The following is a 17,354-nucleotide window of genomic DNA, read 5'->3' as shown; positions in this document are numbered from 1 at the left end:
ATAATATAGAAAACACCTGGCATGAGTTCCTCCTTTTGTGGTCTCTAGGGAGGACAACTGCTTAAAGCTTTTGAGACTTTCTAAGAGGTATTTATAAGTCATGGGATATATAGCTTTCCAATTGTCCAAAGAGCACAGTCGACTTCAGAATGGGTGCTAGAAGTACAGAGGTTCTAAGGGGCTAGATCCCACAAAAATTCAGATACTGAGGTTCAATATGGAAACATGGACTGGAAAATGAGGAGGCTCAAGGGTATGAGACAAGCCTGGAATGTGTTGTTCCTAGAATGAAGAACCACAGATATAGCTAGGGCAATGTACCACTCAATCTCAAAGATGGAGTCAAGATACTTGAAGGTCTTGTACCAAGTTACAAGCAACCTGTTAAGGAATCAGAGTGAGAAATGGCATAAGGTTAATGAGAAAAACACTGAGAGTCTAGGGAAGCATATATCAGAAACTAGAACACCAAAACTACCCAAAGGCTAGGCAGATGAAAGAAAGATTGATCATTAGACTCAGGAGGGGATTAAGTTAAGATGGAAATCTTAGGCAGATTGTACACCAGTATCCCCCCCATTGCTTCCTGAAGAATCCCAGTTTTGTTCAGAGCAGCAATCCGTGCTGCTGGAAATAGTCTCACAGCCTCCCTTGCATGAGTAGGGGGTGCAGGGGTTGGGAACAGGGTCACGAGATAGTTCTGGCCCCATGTGACACAGGCAGAAACCCCTGGAGATGCCATCCCCCCCACCCCCAAGGACAGATAGAGTCTCTGAAGGAGGCAGGCTGCTGGCTCTCCCTCTTCCCCCAGCCTGAAGCATGAATATGAAGCTGGAGCTGGAATCTCTGTCTTACAACCACCAGGTGGTGAGAGGGAAGACAAAAACCATAAGATAAGGATGGGAGCAAAACGAAGGGAGGAGGCTAAGATGGGATCACAGAACGACCAGACCTCGTGCTACAAGGGGAAGGAAAATGCTATTTGATGAAGCCGAATTACAGGCAAACTACAACATTCAATAAGCCCAACAGCTCATTAATTACAGTTTAATAATATCCATGACCCCACAGTGCCGAGGAATCAAAAGCATGAAAACCTGTACCATAGAGCATATCCTGCTCTTCCAACATCTGTTCGTAGGAACCCACTAAACATCTGTCGATAAGGTAATCTCCCTTGAGATTAAAAAGAAAGTTAAAACGTCTTCAAGGAGCCAGATGAACTCAGAACTCCAAGGCACATGTGACCAAATGCTTCCCACACTCCTACCAAAGGGGGGAGAGGTGTTTATGCCCTTTCTATAAACAATGGAGGAAAGATAGAAAGGAACTAAAATTAGAATCATGCCAGAACCCTGACATTTGAGATGATATTAAAACTACAAACTGGCACTTGTAAGTGACGAGAAATTCACAGGAGACGAGCACATCTGCCTTCTGTAGCTGATTAAAGTTTGAAAGGCAGCATTAAGACCGAGCAGTTACAGATAATGCCTGAAGAATTTCAGATTAGTTGAAGAGAGACAAATAGGAAAACACTACTTTGCTGGTTCAGGAAGAGGTATTGAGGCCCAAACACCTGGCCGCTAGAATAAATAAACTCTCTCAGGGCTGCATTGTATTTATGGCTTGAAGTGGGTAGCATTTGACTTCGGTACGGGCTGGCCAGAGCACATCAACAATGCGCCTAAACCTGGTGACGGCAGCCGTGCACCGCAATATTGTCAGTGAGTACTCGGGCACCAGTGAAAGTGCGAGAAAAAGGAAACACCTTCGTAGCCCCAAGGCAACCCCTCTCGTTGCCAACCAGGGACATGACTCCGGCCCCTCCCACATTCCTGGTGTCCTGAACCTTGGTCAAGGGCCAGTACCAAGTAGGACCCCACAGCTGATGATGGCCTCACCAACGCTAGCTCCAGACAAGCCAGCTGAGCAACCGTGGTGTCTGGGAGCCAGGACCCCAGCAGAAGTCAGCCCCCATAGTGACACCAAGACACCGCCCACCCCTGATGCACCCAGTGGACAAATGCAGCCGAGCTGCCCAGGTATGGACAGACATCACACTGAGAGAGAAATGGGGTTTGAAGGATGTTTCCCCAAACTGCTAAAAGCTTGACTGATAGTCTCTGGTCAGAAATTATGTCAGGAAGCCTCGACTCCAACAAAGATGAAAAGCACTCCATGGAAGAAAACTTGAATTTTAATTGTGACTGTACTAAGTAGGTGAAGAAAATCATAGCAACATGCTTGTCTTTGGAAAAAGGGGCAGCGTGTTGTAAAAATGAGACAGACCTGGATTGGAAATCCAACTTTTCTCAAAACTGGTGCTGTAGGTCTAACCCATTCACCATCCCGCAGAACACCAGGCTCTCAATAAAAGGGCATCACCACAACTCCCAGGCAGGGGCTCAGGGAAGATTAAATGCATCCGAAAAGTGCTTGGCACTTCGGTAGCCAGTAGAATTGTGGCATCATCATCGGCAAGCTCTAAAATGTGACTAATACTTCCTTCATGAAAAGAATATAGCTTCAAGATTAAATTCTATCATAAACGATAGTTAGTCCACTAAAAGGGGACCTCTAACCCTACATCTGAAAAGTACAAATCACCTTGACATGGGAAGATCCTGGCTTGCTCCAAGCCACGGGCTAATTGGTAAAGACCAAGGTCTGCTAGCCCAGGAGAGTGTACTGCCCTTGATCCAGTGGGGTGAACTCCTGCTCAAAGGAGCACCAAAGAGTATATTTCCCCAGACCAGGAGTCACCTGGGGCAGAGGTAATAAGGAGTTTTGATGGGACAAACCCATGGTGTGATGCAGAGTCAGGGTCCAGGAAGAAGAAGGAGTGCTGGGTCTGGCACATGTGGGTTCTAAACACCACAGGTGTCAAAACAACAATGAGCACACCCTGCACATAGATCTGGAGAGCAAAGAGACACAGTGCAAGCTCATGGAGTCATACTGATAACAGGCTCCATTACTGAGTGCCCACCCTGGGCCCATCAACTTATACTCACTCTCTCATTGCACCCTGACAATCAAACTATGAAACAGACCTCATTCTCTCTACTCGTACAAAGAAATATATGCCCCAAAAAGCTCAGCAAAAGGTCATGCAAAGTGAGCAAAGATGAATCTTTCCTGTCATGAGTTTCCTTACCCCTTTCAACTTTACAAGGAATCACCTGCCTTCAGGCCAGTTCCTGGCTACTTAGAGTATCTTTATGGTGGCAGATCACTTGGGTCCTTCTATCTTGCTATCTTGGGTCGCATTCATTCTCCAAACCTTTTCTGATTTCCTAAACATAACCTGCCGATCTCCTGCCTGGTTCTCTCATGACAAAGACAATCTGATAACTAGATAATCTGATAAACGTGGTGGTACTAATGTAAACAAAGGTCATACTGTTCATCAGCTTCTGTAGATAAAAATATAAAGGTTCTCCAAGAGTGTTTTCAGCAAACCTGGAAGTCCCCAAGAACTTTCAGCGGTCCATATGGCCAAACAATTTTTATAATAATGCTGAGATATTGTTTGCCTTTCTCACTGCTCATTATTCTCCTTGAAGTGATTAACCTATTGAGCTCATTTTTAAGAAAATATCTGCCAAATCCCTAAGTCTAAAAAAACCATAGTTTGACCACCATTTTTTTAAAGCCCACCAAAAAAAAAATCTCACAACTCAAACAACAGCACAAGGTCTTTTCTTGGGGATGACCATCATATTTTGATCCATAGTAGAAGTCAATGTATGTACTATCATTTCATTACTAAGGATGAGTTTTAAAAACATGTGCTAACGGGTTGAGATTCAATTAAAAATAATAATTTTTGCTATTTCATCATGAACCTGTTTAAGTGAAACTGATTTTTACTTCTTTGTTTCTGCTGTGGGGGGTGGTACAGTTTGCAGTCACGGCCATGATTCATGGGCAGGCACTAGCACTTTTATTCACTGCTGCTTCTGCACCATTAGTGCAAGTGCCCACACAGGGAAAAAGGCTGATTTGTTGCCAGTAAAGAAATTTGACCTTTTGAGAAAAAAATAGAAATGTAGAAAACTCATATTGTCAATGTGGGCTTTTCGAAACTTAGTTTTTGTTTCTGTTTAATTTTGGACCATTTCTCTTTTTTTGTAAGATTTTATTTATTTATTTGTCAGAGAGAGAGACAGAGAGAGACCATAAGCAGGGGGAGCAGCAGGCAGAAGGAGAAGCAGGCTTCCCACTGAGCAGGGAACCCAATGCAGGACTCCATCCCAGGACCCCAGGATCATGACCTGAGCCTAAAGCAGACGCTTAAACAACTGAGCCACCCAGGTGTCCCTAAAACTTAGGTTTTTTTCTTAGCAGTGATATTAACAAATGTGATTTTTTGATGTACTAAAAATTTGATTATTGGGAGATCTTCATAACTCTATGAATCAATGTTTTCCAAATTATCGTGAATGGGTTTATAAAATCATGCATGAGTAAAAGATCTATTCAAAGTGCAAGACCATTGGATAGTATAGTAACAGATTACAAAAAGCTCATTGATGTGTTTTTATATTCCACATTGCAATTAACGTTTTAAAAACCACCACCTGTCTCACTTGTCAAATTCTGGTATAGTATCAAAGAAGTATACCCACAATTATCTATAATTACACACCCCTCTCCCCCATTCTCCAACTATGTATCTGTGTGAGGCTGGATATTATTCATACACTTCAACCAACACAGCATATTGCAAGAAATTGAATGAAGAATCAAATATAAGACTCAACTGTCTTCTATCAAACTAGACAAAGAGATTTACAAAAATGTGAAACAATGCACTTTTCTCACTAAAATTTTGTTTTAGAAAATATATTTTTAATTAAAATACTATTCATATTAATATGCAATACGTTTATTATGGACACTTAAATTACTAAATAAGTGTGTATAAATTTTCTGTTTTAATTTCTAACACAGTAAATATCAATAGATAGAGCCCACATAAACTAAAGTTCTTTGGGGTCCTTAAGAATTTTAAGAACGTAGAAAGGACCCAATATGAAAAAGTCTGAGAGCTGCTACCTTAAGTCAAAAAAATTCTAAGTACTCCAAAAAGTAGTATTTGGTAAAACAGGTCTTTTTGTACCTCCCATGAATTATTCAAGAGATGTGCAGTGGTAGGCAAATAATAACCCCCAAAGATGTCTAAGTCTTACTTCATGGAACCTGGGAATATGCTATTTTATGTGGCGTTAGGGGATTAAGGTTGCAGATGGCATTAAGATTGCTAATCAATGGACTTCAAAATAGGAAGATTATCCTGGATTATGCAGGTGGATGAGCAAGGCAGAAAGGTCAGTGTCAAGGTGATGTAACGTGAGGACAGCTCTACCAGCCATTGCTGGCTTTGGAGACTGAAAAGGAGCCACAAGCCAAGGAATGCTGCAGCCTCTGGAAGCTAAAAAAATTGAGAGAATACCTTCTCCCCTGGAGCGTCCATAAGGGAACACAAGCTTCCCAACACCAGGACTTTAATCCAGTGATACCCATGTCAGACTTCCATCTTCCAGAATGTAAAATAATAAATTTGCTTTGCTTTAAGGCACTGACAACTTTGAATTTTACGTGCGTGAGCCCTGTCATCCTGAAAAACAGCCATGGTTGAAAGAATCGTACTGCGTTTTTGTGCTCTGGGAAACAGCAAAGAGCCCCTCTTCCCTGGCTGACTTCCCTGGAAGACACAAGAAGGCCCCTTTTAGGGGCGCCTGGGTAGCGCAGTCGTTAAAGCGTCTGCCTTCGGCTCAGGGCGTGATCCCGGCGTTCCGGGATCGAGTCCCACATCGGGCTACTCTGCTGGGAGCCTGCTTCTTCCTCTCTCACTGCCCTGCTGTATTCCCTCTCTCGCTGGCTGTCTCTCTGTCACATAAATAAATAAAATCTTTAAAAAAAAAAAAAAAGAAGAAGGCCCCTTTTATTTACCTGAGACAAGGCCAGACACAGACCCCCCAAACGCCTGTTCTTTGCCTCATACATGATTGAGTGGACTGTTTTGTCCACGTTGACAAGTAGAGCAAAATCCACATTAACGAAACATCAGTTACATTTCTCTCCTTCCTCCATGTCCCTGACCTGTGACCCAGCCTCAACCGGAGCCCCTCCTTAATGTCCTCTCTCAAGAACAGGCCGACCTCAGGGTAAAACACTCTCTGATCTACTGTCCTATCATCCCACTGCACACGCCCGTTTCTACCTAGCCTCATTCACCCCTTCTTATAAAAGAGAAGTCTTTCGCTGCCTGACCTTGGAGATGCTTACTGATCTCAGGGACAGAATGTTCTTCCTATTGCAAGAGTCACTCCACCGCCCTTGCAATAATCCTTTCGAATAAAGTGCCTCCTTACCGAAGTCCACATTTGTTCCTCATTTGACCTCATTAAGAGTGAGGACATTTGTTACAGCAGCAAGAGGAAACTAACACATCTGCCTAGCTCCACTAACAGCAGCTTACCACCAAGAGCCATCTTGGAAGAATGAACAAAGCAGGAGCAGGAGAAAATAACCTCATTTTTCACTCTGCTGTATTTCTCATTGCATTGCTAGTATGGCAGTGCTCAGAGCAAAGGTGGTGACACTTTGGGATGGAAGGAGGTCACCAACAATCAATCAGATCAATGATCCCTCTGACCAGACTTGCAGGTGGCATAGCAGTAAGTCTCCAAGGGCTGCCTTAAATTCCTCAGTGGCCCAGAGTCCAGAGGATCATCACGATGGGGACTCCTTGGCAGTCCAAACAACAGGGGTGCACCTGACCTCTTAGGATGACCCCCTTCTCACACACGTCCATATGTAAGCACTCTTATCCCATTTCAAAATCAAAAAGTACAAGTTGCAGGATTCATGCAAATCATACCATTCCCCAGGGTGAAAGATGAAATGAGGTTCTTCTCTTAATCATTACATTGTGAAACCCTTGAGGGGTACCCCCAAACCTCATGACATGTAGTATTGACAAGGATGTTCTTTAAGCAAAAAGGACTTTGTTTTCCTGTGTGCATTATCTCGAGCATTAGGAGATACAATACAAGCAATGCCGATCATCGCTGACATTTTGAAGTCACAAATGAAACCATTTAGTTCGTAAGAAATCCTTGCCTCCTAAAAACCAGACGTTTGAGTACTATTGGGTGCTGTGTTAATGTCCTAGGTTCTTCTTTTACTTGAAGATTTAAACACAATGTACCTTAGCAGCAGAGAGAGCCCAGCTGGTGAACAAGTCACACACGTACACTTCGCGCACACGCAGACACACTTTCGTCAGTCGTATCGCTCCAACACAGACTGCTGTTCAACTCCCGCTCCCTAAATCCAGAGTTTACAAACTTCATCTACCCAGAACACTCACTACCGTGTAAGGAATCCCTGCTGTGCTAGCAACAACCACCAAACGTCCACCGGAGCTCAGTCCCCACCTTTTCCACACGGTAGGTAGAATCTGAGATTTCTGACTTATCATCCTATAAAACTCAGAGCAGGCAATTTAGGACATCTCATAAAATAAAAAGGTTTTCAATGGGGAGACCTACCCACAGCTGCACTCCTGGCCACGTTTTATTACTATTTCGGAGCCCAGAAGCCTGGTTTGCATTTCCCCTGCAGCTTGAAATCTGCAAGAGGCCTTTCCCAGCTTAGTGGCCTGCCGCAGGGGCTATGGCCCTTCTCCAAGGAGCACGCAGGACGACACACATGCTGTGTTCAACTAACCACCTGGCAAAACTGTGAACTGCCCCCACGTGAGGGTTGCAGGTTATGGAGGGGAGTCAGAAAAAGCAAAAGAGAAAAAAGAAACAGTGGTCGTGCTTAAAATGAACTCGACGTGTGTGAACAATCTCCCATCCCTGGTCCACCTTCGATTCCTGTGTATGCAAAGCGTCCCCAACCTGATCTCCCCAGGTGGGTTTTGGGAGAAAGATGGTTTCCTGTTACCAGATGCAAAATTGTAGGGGGGTGAGCAGAGGTGGAAACAGCTTTTATCAGATTCTCAATAAAAGGTTAAAACCCACCTCGGTAAGTTTAAAATTCAATTGAGTCAGAAACATCCTCTTTAAACTCTCCAGCACAGCTCAAATTATTAAAGGTAATCTCATATCTGTGTTTTAACCTCAGTTGTAAGCAAGGGGAAGTTTCTGTTTCTTTTTTTATTTTTTATTTTTTCTGTCTCTAAGAAAAGAAAATTAAGGGGAAAAAAAGGAAAAGCAAAGAAAAAGAAGAGAGGGAAAAAAACAGTAGAAGACAAATTAACTTCTAGATAAAGAGAAAAGGTAAAGGTTATTCTTTTATGAAAATAAGGATCAAATAAGAAATTGCTACTGTCTGAGAATTTGAGAGCTAAAGGGATCACTTATGGGGCGCCTGGCTGGCTTAGTCAGAGAGCATGCAATTCTTAATCTTGGGGTTGTGCGTTTGAGCCCTGCGCTGGGTGTAATTACTTTTTAAAAAGTTTTTAAAAAAATTCAGATGCCTTTGGGCCACCTGGTTGGCTCAGTCGGTCACATCTCCGACTCTTGGTTTTGGCTCACGTCATGATCTCAGGGTCCTGAGATCAAGCGCAGGGTGGGGCTCCGTGCTCATCAGTCTGCTTTTCCCTCTCCCTCCCCCTCTGCACTTCTCCCCACTCCAGCTCTCTATAAAATAAATAAGTAAATAAATAATCTTTTAAAAAAATAAAATAAAATGGGATGCCTGGGTGGCTCAGTTGGTTAAGCATCTGCCTTCAGCTCAGGTCATGATCTCAGGGTCCTGGGATCGAGCCCCGCATCAGGCTTCTTGTTCAGCAGGGAGCCTGTTTCTCCCTCTACCTGCCGCTCCACCCTGTTTGTGCTCTGTCTCTCTCCCTCTGACAAACAAATAAAATCTTAAAAGAAAAAATAAATAAAAAAATAAAATAAAATAAAATAAAATAAAATAAAGGGATCACTTATTCCAGTATTCTCTTTTAATAAGTGAAAATAATGAGTGATTTATCAAAGACCATACTAAAGGCTAAACTTTTGCCTGAATACTCCCCCCTTACATCCCTAAACCAGCAGCCAGAAAACTGTTCAGGGTGAGTAGGCAGTGGTGAGTCATAACAAAGGCATCATCTATTGGGTCACTAACAGGCTCTTTACCTAAGATACTTCCCCCTGGGTTTGCCTTTAAAGATATTACAGATGCACAAAATAATGCAGTGACAACGGCACCAACACTGAGCAAATTCAAGTACAGATTTTTAAAATTCTATCTGGTATTTATCTGGTTTTAATACTTTTCGTTCTACTTATCACTATGCCCTAGGAATTAAAAGAACTGGATTCAGGACACATTTTTGCTTTTGCTGAATGGTTGATTCCATTGTTTCATGCACTTCCTTGTGCCTGTGTACATCTTACTGTTTAAAAAGATGTTTTTCAAGAGCATTAAAACATCTGATCAGAACATGCTGGGGTGTCAGGGTGTGGTTCACGGATCCTCAGATCCTCCGCTGTGACCCCCACACACCTGGTCTCCAGAATTAGCCTTCGCCAGCTCTCTTGCAGTGGTCATGAGGAATGTTGGCTGGTCAGGTATCTACACACCTCACTGCTTCCTGGCTTTGGCCCTGTCTAAGACCTCTCTCCAGAATGCCCTTCCTCTTTTGTCTACCTGGCAACCCCTCACTGGTACTTCCTCTCTCTCCTTGACCCCGCCACTGGCAGAAATGCCCCCCTTTCCATGACCTCACCAGACTCTAAGGTCATTGAAGGTAAGAACCACATCTTATTCATCTCTGAAGACCCAGCTTTGGTGGAGGGTCTGGCGTACAGAAGGAAGTCTCTACTGTCATGGTTGAACTGTAGATTTAATGAACTTACAATTTATTCACCTGCAAGCATTTGTTGATCATCTACTGTGTACCTGGTCTGTGCTATGAGGAAGGGATGTAAAGATGAACAAGTCACAGTTTCTGTTTGCAATGAGCTCTTGGACTAATGAAAATGCATGCAAATCTGTCACCTCTATGGAAGAAGACAGTTTTAAGTTTATTCATTCCCTCTGATAATAGTTCAGAGGTTTCATATTCACAATGAAAAACCTACCCTTATATTCTACCAGTGTTAAGAACATTCTACCATTCTTAGAGGAACTCTCTTAACTGTACATCACATCTATGCCTAATGAAGGTTTAATAATTGGATATTTTTAAAGTTAAATTCAAGTTAACAGAGGCCTGAAGATATTAGATTTGGGGAGGGTAAGTACAAGAGAGAAAGGAAGAAAATTAAATATGAGAGCAAGAAAAATAGAGAAGATAATCAAATTTTACAATAGGAGATTTCGTTCTATTTCTTTGTCTCAAAGTGAAGGCTAAGGAGAATTTCCTTTTATTCTTTAGAAAATCCGCAGCTGGCCCAGGAGGCCAGGCACGTATTCAGTTCCCACCTCCAGACTCCATTTAGAGCATTCTCCTATTTTTAAAAATGGATTTCTGTAAAATGTTTCATAATGTGGATTGGTTTCTTTGGGGTCTGCCTCTGCACTATAGCTGCATAAAAAAAGACATTAATAACTTCTCCGTTAATGGGTTTTTCAGAGTCTCAAAAGACTCACCTTGTACATTATAACTTCCTCCCACTTAGCCCCCTGGCTAAATCTTGATTGCCCTTGTAAGACATCTTTAGGACATATTGCTGAAGTTAAAGATGGTCCTTAGGAGAAATAAGTTCTCCTACGATGCACAACGCACGCACTCACAAACCAGCCAAGCAGAAGCCCCTTCCTTCCGTGTGGCGCCCTACCTTCATCCCATGAAACGCTCTGCTCCGGGAGGACTGACCCTGCCTGGGAAACGAAGAATTTCAAAGACAGAGGCCCCTGAGGCTTTCTCCCAGACCTGAGGGGGGACTTTGAACCAGTTAGTTCACGTCTTTGTCCCTTGCCGGGACACTCCAGTCAACTCACCCAACCATCGTTTCACAGGGTGGTATGTGATGTGTCCGAGAGAAGTGGGAGAAAAGCCTAGATATATAGTATGTGTCCTGTAGTGGTGCCTCTACACACATCCACACACGCGGGCATACACACACCCTCAGGAATGTGTGTATAATGTGTGTGTGTGTGTGTGTATGTGTGTACATATATATGTATGATACGTGTATATTTGTGTATGCATGTGTATGCATTATATGTGTGTATGTGTGTATATGTATGTATGTGTATATATATATGTGTATGTGTGTATATGTGTGATATATGTGTATATACGTGTGTGTATATGTGTGTGTCTATGTGTGTTGTGCATGTGTATATACGTGTGATGTGTGTGTATATGTGTGTATGCATGTGTGTGTATGCATGTGTATATATGCGTGTGTATATGAGGAGTATGAATATATGGTATTTATGTATCAATAGCATATAGTTATATAAAGATAGCAAAGCTAGAATCTTGCAATGGGTCTCAGATTTTGCTCCATAGGGGCTGATAGGTCAGGACGTGAGTCATTAGAGGGCAGGAACTCTGCCGGCTGGTGTTTTCACTGCTTCTAGTATTAAATTTCAGCCTCTTCTGGTTCCAACAGGAATGGCTCCTGAATCTCTCTAAATGTCTGTCCTTGGGACTAGAACTGCTTTAGTTCAACAAGTAAAACCTGATTCAGATGTGACAAGCAAAGAATCCATGGCTCTTCTTGCTGAAGCAGGAGTTCCTTACCTTGTATAAGTCACAGACAGCTTTAAAAAATTTTAAAAAACATTTAAAAAGATACTTCATAAGCACATACACATGCGTTTGCATGAGATTTTGGAAGACCATGGACACCTAGCTAACTTAAAGTCTCTAGCTCTTGAAAACACTTTCAAAAGCAGTTCGCCTCATCCCCTGCTATTTTTCCCCTTTTGTCTCCAGGTGGGTGGCTCTCTGGTTCACTGTGGTCTATCCTGTCTTCAGTGCCACCCAGAGAACACTCCCAACCTGCGTCACCACCGAAGCTACCAGGTAACCGCCATGCTGTGTGTCTCAGCCCGCGGCCCCTCAATGAATGACAGTCCGATTAACAAAGCAGCGCGGTTTTAGACAGATGACAAAGCATTGGCGGCACTGCGATCAGCTTCAAAGCAAACGGCTGTCTCACGCTACTCACCACTCCGTCAGGGGACTGTCAGGGGCCGCCTGCGCGGCCTGCATGGCCCAGGCTGCCTGGCCAACTGGCACGCAGAGGAGATGACATGTATCAATGGCATTGGTCTCCGCAGGCGTCCAAGTGCTCCACCAGACATTCAGACACGGAGCAGGATGAAGAAGAGATAGGCTGGGGCAGCAGCTGCAAATAAACGGCAGATCGTGAAACATTGCTTCCAAACTCCGGATTCGTGGTTGTGATGCAGTGTGACAGGGTGGCTCAAAGCACGGGCCTTGGGTTCCTCTGCCACTTCCTTGTCCAGTAGTAACTGAGCCACCCTGACCCTCGGTTCCTCTGCCTTCCTTGTCCAGTAGTAACTGAGCCACCCTGACCCTCGGTTTCTCCTTATAGAAACTGACAGGTATAATAATATTTACATGTTATTATATATCTCTATATACTATTACAGCTATTGGATGGGGGAGGAGCTCCATTTTCCAGAGTTACAGAGAGAGAAAGGGAGGTGGGGAGAGCTCTCTGGTGTCTCTTCTTATAAGGACAACAATCCCATCAGATCAAGCCCCACTCTCATAACCTCATTGAACCTTAATTACTTCCTAAAAGTCCCATCTCCAGGTATAGTCACATTTGGGGGGTTAGGGCTTCAACATATGAATTTGGAAAGGGGAGGGGCACAATTCTGTCCATAGCAAGAGGTAATAGATTTTACGTATTCTAAGCCACTCGGGATAAAGATCTCAAAGCTATGATATTACCTCTGATTTTGAAATTTTATAAATTTTGAGCTGAGGGGGAAAAAATTGAGAAAAAAAAATCCCCTCTAAAAGTTATTTTTTCTCCTTTGGGTTCAGAGGGAGCCAGACTAAGCATGGAAGTTCTTCCCTATTTGACCTGCTGTGTGAGATTATTTGTACAAGTGGAGCCAGATTTAGGGCAAAAGGAACATTCCAGCAAGAACACGGAGAGCATGGCTGGTGAAGAAGGTGGCTCTCCCTCCAGGCCAGGCTTGCTGGGCTCAGTGAAGGAATTTGGAAGCCAGAGAGAATATTTAAGGTTCACATCACAGGGGACGCCTGGGTGGCTCAGTCGGTTGAGTATCAGCCTTCTGCTCAGGTCATGATCCTGGGGTCCTGGGATCAAGCCCCAAGTTGCGTTGGGCTCCCACTCAGCAGAGAGTCTGTTTCTCCCCACTCTTGCTATGGACAGAATTGCTTTGAGGCTCCAATACTGTAGATCTAGGATAATCTGAATTCTGGGGCTATTTTAGCTCTCGGGCTGAGGCTGTACTCTTGGAGTCTCTGCTAAAGCATGCACGACCTTCTGGAGTCTTGATTGAACGTCCCAGGTATTCCTTCTGACTTGTCAGAAATTCAGTGTCTCCCAGTGCTGTGTCAGCTCTGGGAATTATTCATTCACAGTCCCGTACTGGTTATTCTTGGCCCAGCCTTGTGGAGTTTCATCCTTTGCCTATGCGGCATAGTGGTCAGCCAAAGATCAAGGGCTGACCTACTTGCAGACTTCTGGAACTCTTCCTCCCAGCAGCTTCCTTCTTCAGCACTCTGCTCTGCGAATTCCAGCTAGCCCCTCCTCTGTCTTCTCAGGTCAGCACACCAGGCACGTTCTGCTTGTGTTCCCTCTCCCTGCACTGAGGTCCAAACAGTGCACTCAGGCAGGAAATCTGAGACAACTATAGGACTCATGTCATTAGCCTTCCTTCCCCAGACTGTGCTGCCGATTGCCGAATATCTGAAAACAGTATTTCCCACATACTGACCAGTGTCATAGTTGATTATAGAGGGAGGTGAGTCCCATATCACTTTAATGCACACTAGTATACACAATTATTACACACCTCATCATTGAAAAGGAACCATTTTTAAAACTAATCTTCAACACCCCACTAGACCACAGTGAGGTGGCGAATTTTTGTCTTTCCTATTTGTAGAACCCGAATCTAGCAAGATGCCTGGTATGGAATGAGCATTAGCATGAAATACATGTTGAATAGATTCATGGTTTCTTCTTCGCTCTTGACTCTGGGTTGCCAGCTTTCCAGGTGTGACTAGCAGGCTGACTTCAGTTTTTTTTACTAACTGTGTTCCCTCATCATTGCCCCTGCTTTCTTCCCATGTAGACCTATGTGGGTTAAGGCCAATCTGGGAAATCTACCCTGATTCCTACTTACTTCTTCACTTGATTTTTGATTTGGGGATTTTTAACTAGACCATATCCCAAGTCCAACTAGATTAGTAATAGAGCATAAAAGATGTGGACTTTCCCCCTTGGCCAGGCTATACAAATCAGCATGTGAAAGAACTTTCGCAATCCCTGGCACATAGGTGGTAGCTAATAAATGCATTATATTTCTAGACTCTCAACCAATCAGTCATCATGGAGTCAGAAAGAGCCATAAGAATCCACCACGTTTGCATTCCCAAATAAAAACTAAGAGAAGCACACAGTGGTTAATTTGCCACTCTAATTACATAAATGCATTTTACATGCAAAATTCCTAATCTGGCTTTTATCTCTTTCACTGTAAGTGTTTTTGTCCTCTCACTTACTAGTTTCATGTTTTATGCTGTTGTCTGTCTGATTGGCAGATGCATAAGCTCCTGGTAGGCGGTAATATCAAGAATAGTCAATGCTTATCTAGCACTTATTCTATGTCAGACACTATTCAAGTATTATATGCCCATTAACCCATTAAAACTTCCTGACGTGGTGGGTACTATGAGCATCGCTATTTAAAGATGAGAAAACTGAGGTACATAAAAGTTATCCAGTGTATGCAAGGTCACCTAACTAAGAAGCATAGGAGGAGTGATTCAAACCCTAGTACCTAAGCTCCTACTTGCTGCAAGATACTGCTTCTGCAAGGATAATCTTATGTCCTCTGACAATGCTCTAGTCTTCATACACAAAGACGGTGTGTCTTTAATTGGATATCAGACCAGTTGATGCATCTTCTGGATTCAGTCAGCTCCATCTGCCCCTGGGTCTCAGCTCCTTGCTTCATCTCCTCGCCAGAATGTCTCCAGTAAAGCCACACATTTCTGAAGTCATTTCTTCCTGTCTCCAAACACCAATAACTTTCTCAGCCTCCCCAGGGCACCAGAGTCAGGCTTTGTCATGGCTTCTGTGCATTCACCATTGCAAGAACTACACAGTCCCAGTACCCAGAGCCAACATGACAAGACCCTTGGAGAGTCTAGTTTTCCCAGTAGTTGTCCAGACTGACAAAATAATATTACTAAGGAGTGTGAAGAGTTAATGCCCCACGGGAAGTACTTTGACCCAAGACAGACAAGAAGAAGCTAGCAGATAAATTCCTCTCCCTTCCTCCCCACTTGATTGCTCCAAAGCGCAGTGGTGTCATATCACCTCTCCACCCTTCTGGAGACACCTCCTGTGACTGAGCAATCAACGATGTCATCCTGAGAAACTGGGGCCAACTTTGTTAAGCACCACTTTGAATTTTTTCCTGTCTTTCTCGCCTCACTTTTCTTTTTCCTACACTCTCGTTTCCTTCAGACTGTGTCTCCAAAAAGCATGCAATCTTGACTTTAGGCTGTTTTCTCAGGCTAAAACAACTTGTTTCCTTCCAATAATACAGATTAATTGGTGCTGACACATATATCCTCTTCCTTGATATATTCGTTTTTTTGTATAACAAATTATTCAACACTTAGTGGCTTAAAATAATAAACATTTATTATCTCATGGTTTCTGTGGGTAAGGAATTCAGAAGTGGCTTAGCTGGGTGGCTATGGCTCAAGGTGTCTCATGAGGTTGCAGTCCAGATATGATCCAGGGCTGCAATCATCTGAAGGCTTGATGGGGGCTGGAGGATCTGCTTTCAAGATGGCACCTTCACATGGCTGTTGGCAGGAGGCCTCGTTTCTCTTTGACTCTTAGCCTTAGAATGCCTTAGTTCCTCACCATGTGGATCTCTCCGTGGGGCTGCTTAAGTATCCTCAAAATGTGACCACTGGCTTTCTCTAGTATGAGAAAGCCAAGAGAAAGCAATGAGGAAGATGCAATCCCTTTCATGACCTAATCCTTGAAGTCACACACCACCATTTTCACCTCACTCACTAAGTCTGGCCCACACTTAAGCAAAATTCTGCTTTACTTTTCGAAGAAAAAAGTGTCAAAGAGTTTGTCGGAAGATTTTTAAATCACCACACCTGGTTTCCTTAGTTGCCGAGAATAAATATTTACAGGACAGATTGCTAGGAATAGAGTCTGTAGGTGAAATAGAGTGACACTAATAATTCTACAAAATCATTAAACTAATGATCATCACTGATTACCTGTCTTATTGTATTGTACTATCAAAAATGGTTCACACATGGTTTTGAATTTGAGTATAATGTCAAGGAAAGCACTTGCAAGTCCTCTTATCACCAGCTAGACCCCAAGACCTGACCTTTCCTGCCCACCTGCTTGTACTCTCCAACCTTGGTCCCACATTTTTCCTCAAGCTCTTCTTTTCAGTTTCTCTCTTAACTTGGGCAAATGGAAAGCGAAACCACCTCTAGAGCTATAGCGACTGCCCTGACAAGACCTCCAGCGGGCCCAGATGTGTGACCTTATGCCTGCCTCAATATATAATGACAAGTCTTCCCTATCTAAATATTCATCCTAACCCTAAATAAAAGGAACCCATCCTCCCTTGCTTGGGGGGTCATAGCTTTGGAAGCTATTCCCTGTGATCTCCTTATTTGCTGCAAATAAATTCACTTTGTGTGAAACTCCACCTGGTGCAGCTTCTGACTCACCAAGAAGCAAACTCACGTTGGTTCAGTTACAATCTTAGTATATTGTTTGTTTCCTTAGATCTATATCTCTATATTATAATCAATATCCCAACATTTGGTCAAACTGACTGTATCTACTAAGAACACTGACTGCATCTATTAGTGACTGTTAAAAAATATAAATGTTCTCATTTGTCAGTAATCACAAGCCCATTAGAAGAATCAAATAATTTAGCAGGTGAAAAATCACTTTGGTGTACTACTTGGCACAGTAGATGTTCAATAAATGTTCCTCTCTAATTCAAAAAAAAAAAAATCTATACCGACCACCAATCTTGACATTGCTGCTGGAGTCACTGCAGCTATGATCTTGTAGACCCTAGATCATATAACCTAATTTTTCCCCCTCTCCGGTCCTAACTGGTGGTGAGTAACTTGTCTCTTTCATCTG

General features: G+C 43.2%; 1 long non-coding RNA gene across 3 annotated transcripts in view; it reads right to left on the bottom strand.

The window, feature by feature from the left end:
* Nucleotides 1–12,146: 12,146 nt before the first annotated feature.
* LOC121101269 overlaps nucleotides 12,147–17,354 on the bottom strand; it is a 116,308-nt gene continuing 111,100 nt past the window's right edge. For 2 of the 3 annotated variants that reach the window (XR_005833240.1, XR_005833241.1), the window contains one exon: nucleotides 12,147–12,320. This is a non-coding gene — a long non-coding RNA (uncharacterized LOC121101269). Of the gene's footprint in view, nucleotides 12,321–15,936; nucleotides 16,142–17,354 lie in introns of those variants that run through there. The other variant, XR_005833242.1, reaches the window with a different exon arrangement.

The sequence above is a fragment of the Ursus maritimus genome, unplaced genomic scaffold (genome assembly GCF_017311325.1).
Source record: "Ursus maritimus isolate PB19 unplaced genomic scaffold, ASM1731132v1 scaffold_10, whole genome shotgun sequence".
Taxonomy (NCBI): domain Eukaryota; kingdom Metazoa; phylum Chordata; class Mammalia; order Carnivora; family Ursidae; genus Ursus; species Ursus maritimus.
Note: the sequence above shows the minus strand (reverse complement) of the source record. Positions and strands in the feature narration are given on the sequence as shown.